Source organism: Quercus robur, chromosome 7 (assembly GCF_932294415.1).
Source record: "Quercus robur chromosome 7, dhQueRobu3.1, whole genome shotgun sequence".
Classification (NCBI taxonomy): domain Eukaryota; kingdom Viridiplantae; phylum Streptophyta; class Magnoliopsida; order Fagales; family Fagaceae; genus Quercus; species Quercus robur.
Genome location: NC_065540.1, coordinates 23,215,579 through 23,222,026, shown reverse-complemented (window position 1 = coordinate 23,222,026; position 6,448 = coordinate 23,215,579). Strand labels below are relative to the sequence as shown.

At 30.2% G+C, this 6,448-nt stretch overlaps 1 pseudogene; it reads right to left on the bottom strand.

Annotated features, from left to right (window-relative positions):
* Window positions 1-581: 581 nt before the first annotated feature.
* Window positions 582-2,743, bottom strand: LOC126691183 (alcohol dehydrogenase 1-like; annotated as a pseudogene).
* Between the last annotated feature and the right edge of the window lie 3,705 nt (window positions 2,744-6,448).

Sequence of the window (6,448 nt, the reverse complement as noted above, 5' to 3'; positions counted from 1 at the left end):
AAATTTCTTCGAATTTCAACTCTATTAATGAGGTCTTGGGCCGCAAGTTCAGCCAACTAACCCTAAACTTCCTCAATTATATAAGGACTAATTATCATTAAATTCAATCAATCAACCATTAATTATGTCCATTTAGGAATTTCATAATAACGGTTCCACCAAATTAAATTCTATGCATGCAATCCTACAATAAATCATGGTCTCAACTAATAGCGTTACGACACGTCCTAAATTTGAATTAGACCTAAATTGGACCAATTAAAACCAATTATTCATTATCACACATGGTTGGACTTAATTCGTGTAGTTGCATATTAACCGTTAAAACTCAATTTCGTGATATTTTTTAATCCGATGGTCTGTTTGAGGCTCTTGACTAGTTATTTTGATTTTTAGGCTTTCAAGATTTATTTTACATGATGCAATTTGAGATCAAAGGTCAAAATTACGGTGTTTCCCTTAGGACGTGAAATGATCGTTTTGCCCTTGAATGAGGTTATTAAATGTGAGTTGCAAAATAAGGTGTATATATAAACATATCACAAACAAGTGACATAAACTCATACATTGCTTATTCTCCCAAAAATATAAGATTACAAATATTATTTAAAGCAAGATCATACATTGCTTATTCTCCCACACCATATCGGTAATGTTTTAAGCTCCCATGCGGATAACACATCGGAGAGACTCCCCTTTTAACATGTAATCAAACGCTTTGTTGATCTCCGAGAAAGGGACTGAGTGAGTGATAAATTTATCCAGTTCCAATTCCTGCAACATCAATTCACGGTATCATTATATAAGCATATAAAAACAAAGAATTAGGCCTGGTCGTTACATAAAAGTAACAATCACAAGCTATTACCCATAATAATAAAACATTAGCACTTACTCAAAGTATGTCTATAAATTTCATAATAATCTAAGAAAGTTGCACTCCGCTTATTCCATTTTCAGTTGCTTATAAAATAAAAATACGTGTATAAGAAAGAAAAATGAAATGGTTCATGAACTTAAAATATAAGCTTACCTTGTTCATGTACTTTTCCACCCGAGCAGGAATATCAGTGCGAGGCCTGTAATTGCCAAAAATGGTACCCTTAACTGTCCTCTCATTCAAAAAATTCATAGGATGAGTCTTGAATGCGTCATCTTTACTTGGCACTCCAACAAGTACTGCGAGACCCCAACCCTGAGAAGAATAAAATTTTAGTGTCGATGGAAACGTAATGGGAGATTTGGAAGCATTCTCTAATAAGAGAAAATGGCTATAAATTTGTTAAATGATTACATCATGAACACATTCAAATGCTGAGATCATGGCCTGGTAGCTTCCAGTACATTCAACAGCCCGATCCACTCCTCCATCAGTCATCTCAGCAATCACCTATAATTGAGCAGGCATAACTCTGTTTAGTTTCAACAGGGAGAGACGTGCAAACATTTTATACACCAAAACAGGTTTGTTGCCTGTTATTTTCAAAAACATAAAATATGTAGTAGAAAAGAAATCCCAAAATTCATGCTAGTCATGCCAACTGATTAATAACGAAATAGCAAGCCATGGCGTCCAAACTAACCTCTTGAACTGGCTTGTCATGATCTTTTGGATTCACAAACTCAGTAACACCAAAATTTTTGGCTGCCAAAGAGATTAAGAATCAAAACCATCGCCAACATGTAAATAGGAACATATATTTATGTATAACATTAATGACTCACCCCTATCGAAACGAGCAGGGTTCAGATCAACACCAATGATTCTTGAAGCCCCAGCTATCCTTGCGCCTTCACAAGCCTAAATATCAGTACAAGATAAGAGACTTAGAATTCTTTCTAATCCTTTTGCAGTTGCCAGAAACTATAGAACACAGCAACAAAGAAAACTCACAGCAAGGCCAACAGCACCCAATCCAAAGACGGCTACAGTTTGGCCCTTTTGGGGTTTTGCAACATTCAAAGTGGCACCCATGCCTACAAGCACAAAAACAAATAGACCAATGGAAAATAATAAAAAAAATAGTAGGAATATTATCACTGATATAGTTATTATTCTTCAAATGAAGAACTCCTCCAGACCTGTGGATACTCCACAACTAAGCACACAAACTTTGTCAAGTGGGGCTTCAGGGTTGATCTTGGCAACGCAGCCAGCATGAGAAACAGTGTATTCGCTAAATGTGGAGGTGCCAAGAAAGTGGTAAATGGGCTGTCCATTTTTGGAGAATCTTGTCTTGCCATCAGCGAGCATATGACCTCTGTCATTATCGAACCGAAGAGTTTCACACAAGTTGCTCTCCGCTGACTTACAGTGGCGGCATTCCTTACATTCTCCTGTGAAGATAGGGAGAACATGGTCTCCTGGTTTGAGCTCAGTCACACCCTCACCTACACTCTCCACAATTCTGAGCAACAACAATACAATCAATTAGTACTTGTTCACGCCATTAAAAAGCTATTTACTAAACCTATTAGGATTTTCAATTGTGGTCTGAAGAGAGAGGATCTAAAAACTTAAAGTTATACATACCCTCCAGCTTCATGACCAAATATGCGAGGAAACAGCGGCTTCTGCCCCTGCAATATAAAGGGACATTTTGGTTTCAATTACAAAATGAATACAGCCTCAACCCCACCAGTCTAATTTGAGCATGCTCAAATTTTACCAATCAATCTGTAAATACATTCATCAAATCTTGTTTATAAATTACATGGAAATAGCGTGGCTAACTTCAAGCATTTTTCCCCGCACCTTAATACCAAATTTGATTTCAGAAATGGAACCAACAAAATTAATGAATGATTAATTACAAATATAACAGCATTTACTATTTTGCAATAATTCAATATATTAAAATTTCATTTGTATAGTATGGAATTTCTTAAGAATATGTACTTGCCTTGCCAAGCTTAAAAAAAATAATTAAATTAAATTAAAAAAAAAACCCAAAGTTTCAAAACTTGACACCCAATAAAAAAATTTATTCTACTAAGTCTATTGCTCTTATTATATCGATGTGCCCCTTCTCTCCCAAAAAATTTATAAAAAAATAATAATAATAATAATAATGGACCTTTCTTATTAAAATATTAATCAGAAATGTAAAAAAATTATATGTTAAATTCTACAAAAATTCCCTATAAAAAAAATTCTGAAGAAATTCCCTATAAAATTACAACCCCATATATCCACATACAAATGCATTCTAAAAATTAATGCTTATTGTAATTGCCTTTGCATTTTAAACTTATGTCTTTTTAATTTGGACAATTTCATGCATGTTATCTAATTGGGTGCAAGTTAGACAAGTGTAAGGTTATCATTTATATTTGAAGAGATATTCTTGTATTTATAGAAGTCTAGATCAAGGAGACAAAAAAGAAAAAGTTATCACCCTTTTTCTTTTCTTGTATTTGGAGAAGTATAGAATCAATAGAGAAGAAGAGGAAAAAGTTACACCCCTTTTTCTCCCCCTTCTCTCCCAAAAAATTTATAAAAAAATAATAATAATAATAATAATGGACCTTTCTTATTAAAATATTAATCAGAAATGTAAAAAAATTATATGTTAAATTCTACAAAAATTCCCTATAAAAAAAATTCTGAAGAAATTCCCTATAAAATTACAACCCCATATATCCACATACAAATGCATGCTAAAAATTAATGCTTATTGTAATTGCCTTTGCATTTTAAACTTATGTCTTTTTAATTTGGACAATTTCATGCATGTTATCTAATTGGGTGCAAGTTAGACAAGTGTAAGGTTATCATTTATATTTGAAGAGATATTCTTGTATTTATAGAAGTCTAGATCAAGGAGACAAAAAAGAAAAAGTTATCACCCTTTTTCTTTTCTTGTATTTGGAGAAGTATAGAATCAATAGAGAAGAAGAGGAAAAAGTTACACCCCTTTTTCTCCCCCTTGTTATGAAAAATGGTTACTGTTCCGTTAAAAATTTGATATTTGATAAAAAAAAAAAAAAATTTGGTTTAAAATCTTTGATAAAATCTTTGTGCCTCTCCATTCCTAGGACAATATATACGGTTATAATAAACACCTATTAATTACCACAAATATAATTTTCAAATTTTTTCTACCAAAAGAGAGATGATATTAACTATAAAAAGACAATAAAAGGAGAAAGAAGAACTTTGGCAACTAATCCATATGAAATTTCTCGTCAAACTCTTCCTATATCTTTGGCAAACTAGCTTGAAAAAATAAAAATAAAAACCCTTCAAACTTTTCCTATATCTTTTTATTGAATGTGAATTTCGAAAATTTAACCATTGAATTGCATGTTCTTATTATATTCTTCATACTTGCAAAATTTCAAGAAGATTAAATATCAATAGCTACATCAATGACATGTTTAAATTTCAAGTTTTTTGTGATCAAAATTATATACAAAAAATAAGTTTTTTTATTGAATAGTAAATAACATCCGATTTAAATGAAATATGATATGCATGTTAAAAACATAAAGAATATATAATTCAACAGTTAGATTTTCAAAATTCACATTCAATAAAAAGATATAGGACAAGTTTAGAGGGCTAGTTTGGAGAAAAAACGTGTCCCTTTTATAACGATTATTGTTTGAAAATTATAATATGTTCTTTTACAAAACACTTGCAAATGATTCTATTCTTAGTAATTAATGGACTGAAAGTATGATAATTTATTCAATGTATTGCCCTAAATATTAACTTAGTAAATACTCCGTTTTTTTTTTCCACATGGAATTTCGTATTTGTTATTTATTTTAGTTAATAGGCATTTATAATGAATTTACCAACTATATCTGAAATCTGATGTGAAATTTTATAGGGAATTGTTAATATCAAAAAAATATCATCTGAAATGCGTTACCTTGGCTTCCCAAAAGTAAACATCAGAGTGGCAAAGTGCAGTGAAGAGAATCTTTAAGCGGACTTCATTTTCCTGAGGTGGTGCCACCTCCACTTCTTCAATCACTAATGGTTTTCCAGCCTCCCATGCCACCGCGGCTTACATTAAAACACATATCCAATTTAGTCCACTAATTAATTCCAATACAACATTAAAGTTTCAACTAGTTAAAACTTCATAGTGTTTCCAATAAAGACATCCATAATTCAAAATGATCTTCCCTGTTATAACTATTAAATTATCAAAAAAAATTAAATAAAATTAAATTTCAAGAATGATGGAAGGGGCATCAATCTATGACATTTGTCAATATCCTTGTAGCTCAACTAATTGACATCTCTAAGTATTTCTAAATGAAAACATCAAGTCTGTAAATCTCTCCATCCCCAACTATCGAATTATCAAAAAAAAGTAAAGTTAATCTCCCCATTTTCTTTCAAGGTTCATTTAAACTCTCTGCCTTGAAAAAGAAATTATATATATAGCCAAGGTTATATATATATATATATATATATATATATATTATTCTACTAGTTTAATTTATGCTTTAAAATATTTTTGCACATCCTAATCATAGATCAACCCATCTCAAAACCAAACAACAATACAAATCACAAATATCTATGACACTCAGTTTCTGATCTGATCTCTGATCTAATTCTCATAAATCTCATCTCTTTTCTCTGTTTGACTATTTCAGTATCTCCGACTTTAAGAGTAAAAAGTGGGTATTTGTGAGTTGTGAGTATCTCTCTCTTTATTTATATTATATGTGTGTAAGTGTCTTTGATACAGATTATATTCGTTATTTTTTACTTTTTAATTTGTTATAATGTTATTTGTATGAAATTTAGTGTGTGTGAAGGTGTGCAGGTATAATATAAATATAATATAATTTTATAATTAATAAATGCAGGGGGTTTATTACATGTACATGTGTATTATTATCATGTTATAATAACTTTTTGTAATAAAGTTAGTGTTTCAAGAAAAGAAAAAAAAGTAAAGTTAGTGATTGTTCAAGCATATGATTGATTAAGTAAACACTTAGTGTATTACTTATGTATGAATGAGTGTAACTATGTGAGTCAATAATTACAATACTAGTGGGTTAAGTTCATCATTTAGTTTAAAATATTTTTATAAAAAACAATGAAAAATAGATAATGACAATTACATAAAAATAAAAATGTTATACTAATTTTTTTTTTAAAATGGAATGTTATACAAATTTAAAACAAAATAAAATGGTCATACTTACTAACATTGACAATAAATAATAACAACTAACAATGAACTATCAAATAATGATTTTAAAATATGAAAATTCGTTCAAAAAAATAATAAAACTTCGTGTATTTGCTTATGTTTGTGTGCACGTGTTTTTTTTTTTTTTTAGTTTGTTTATTAAATTAAATAAAATTTAATAAAAAGAGAATTTAAATATATTGAGTGTGCGTTTGGCACAAATTAAAAAGTCAGTTTTTTTTTTACTATTCAACTTATTTTTACTACTATTTATGAGTTTC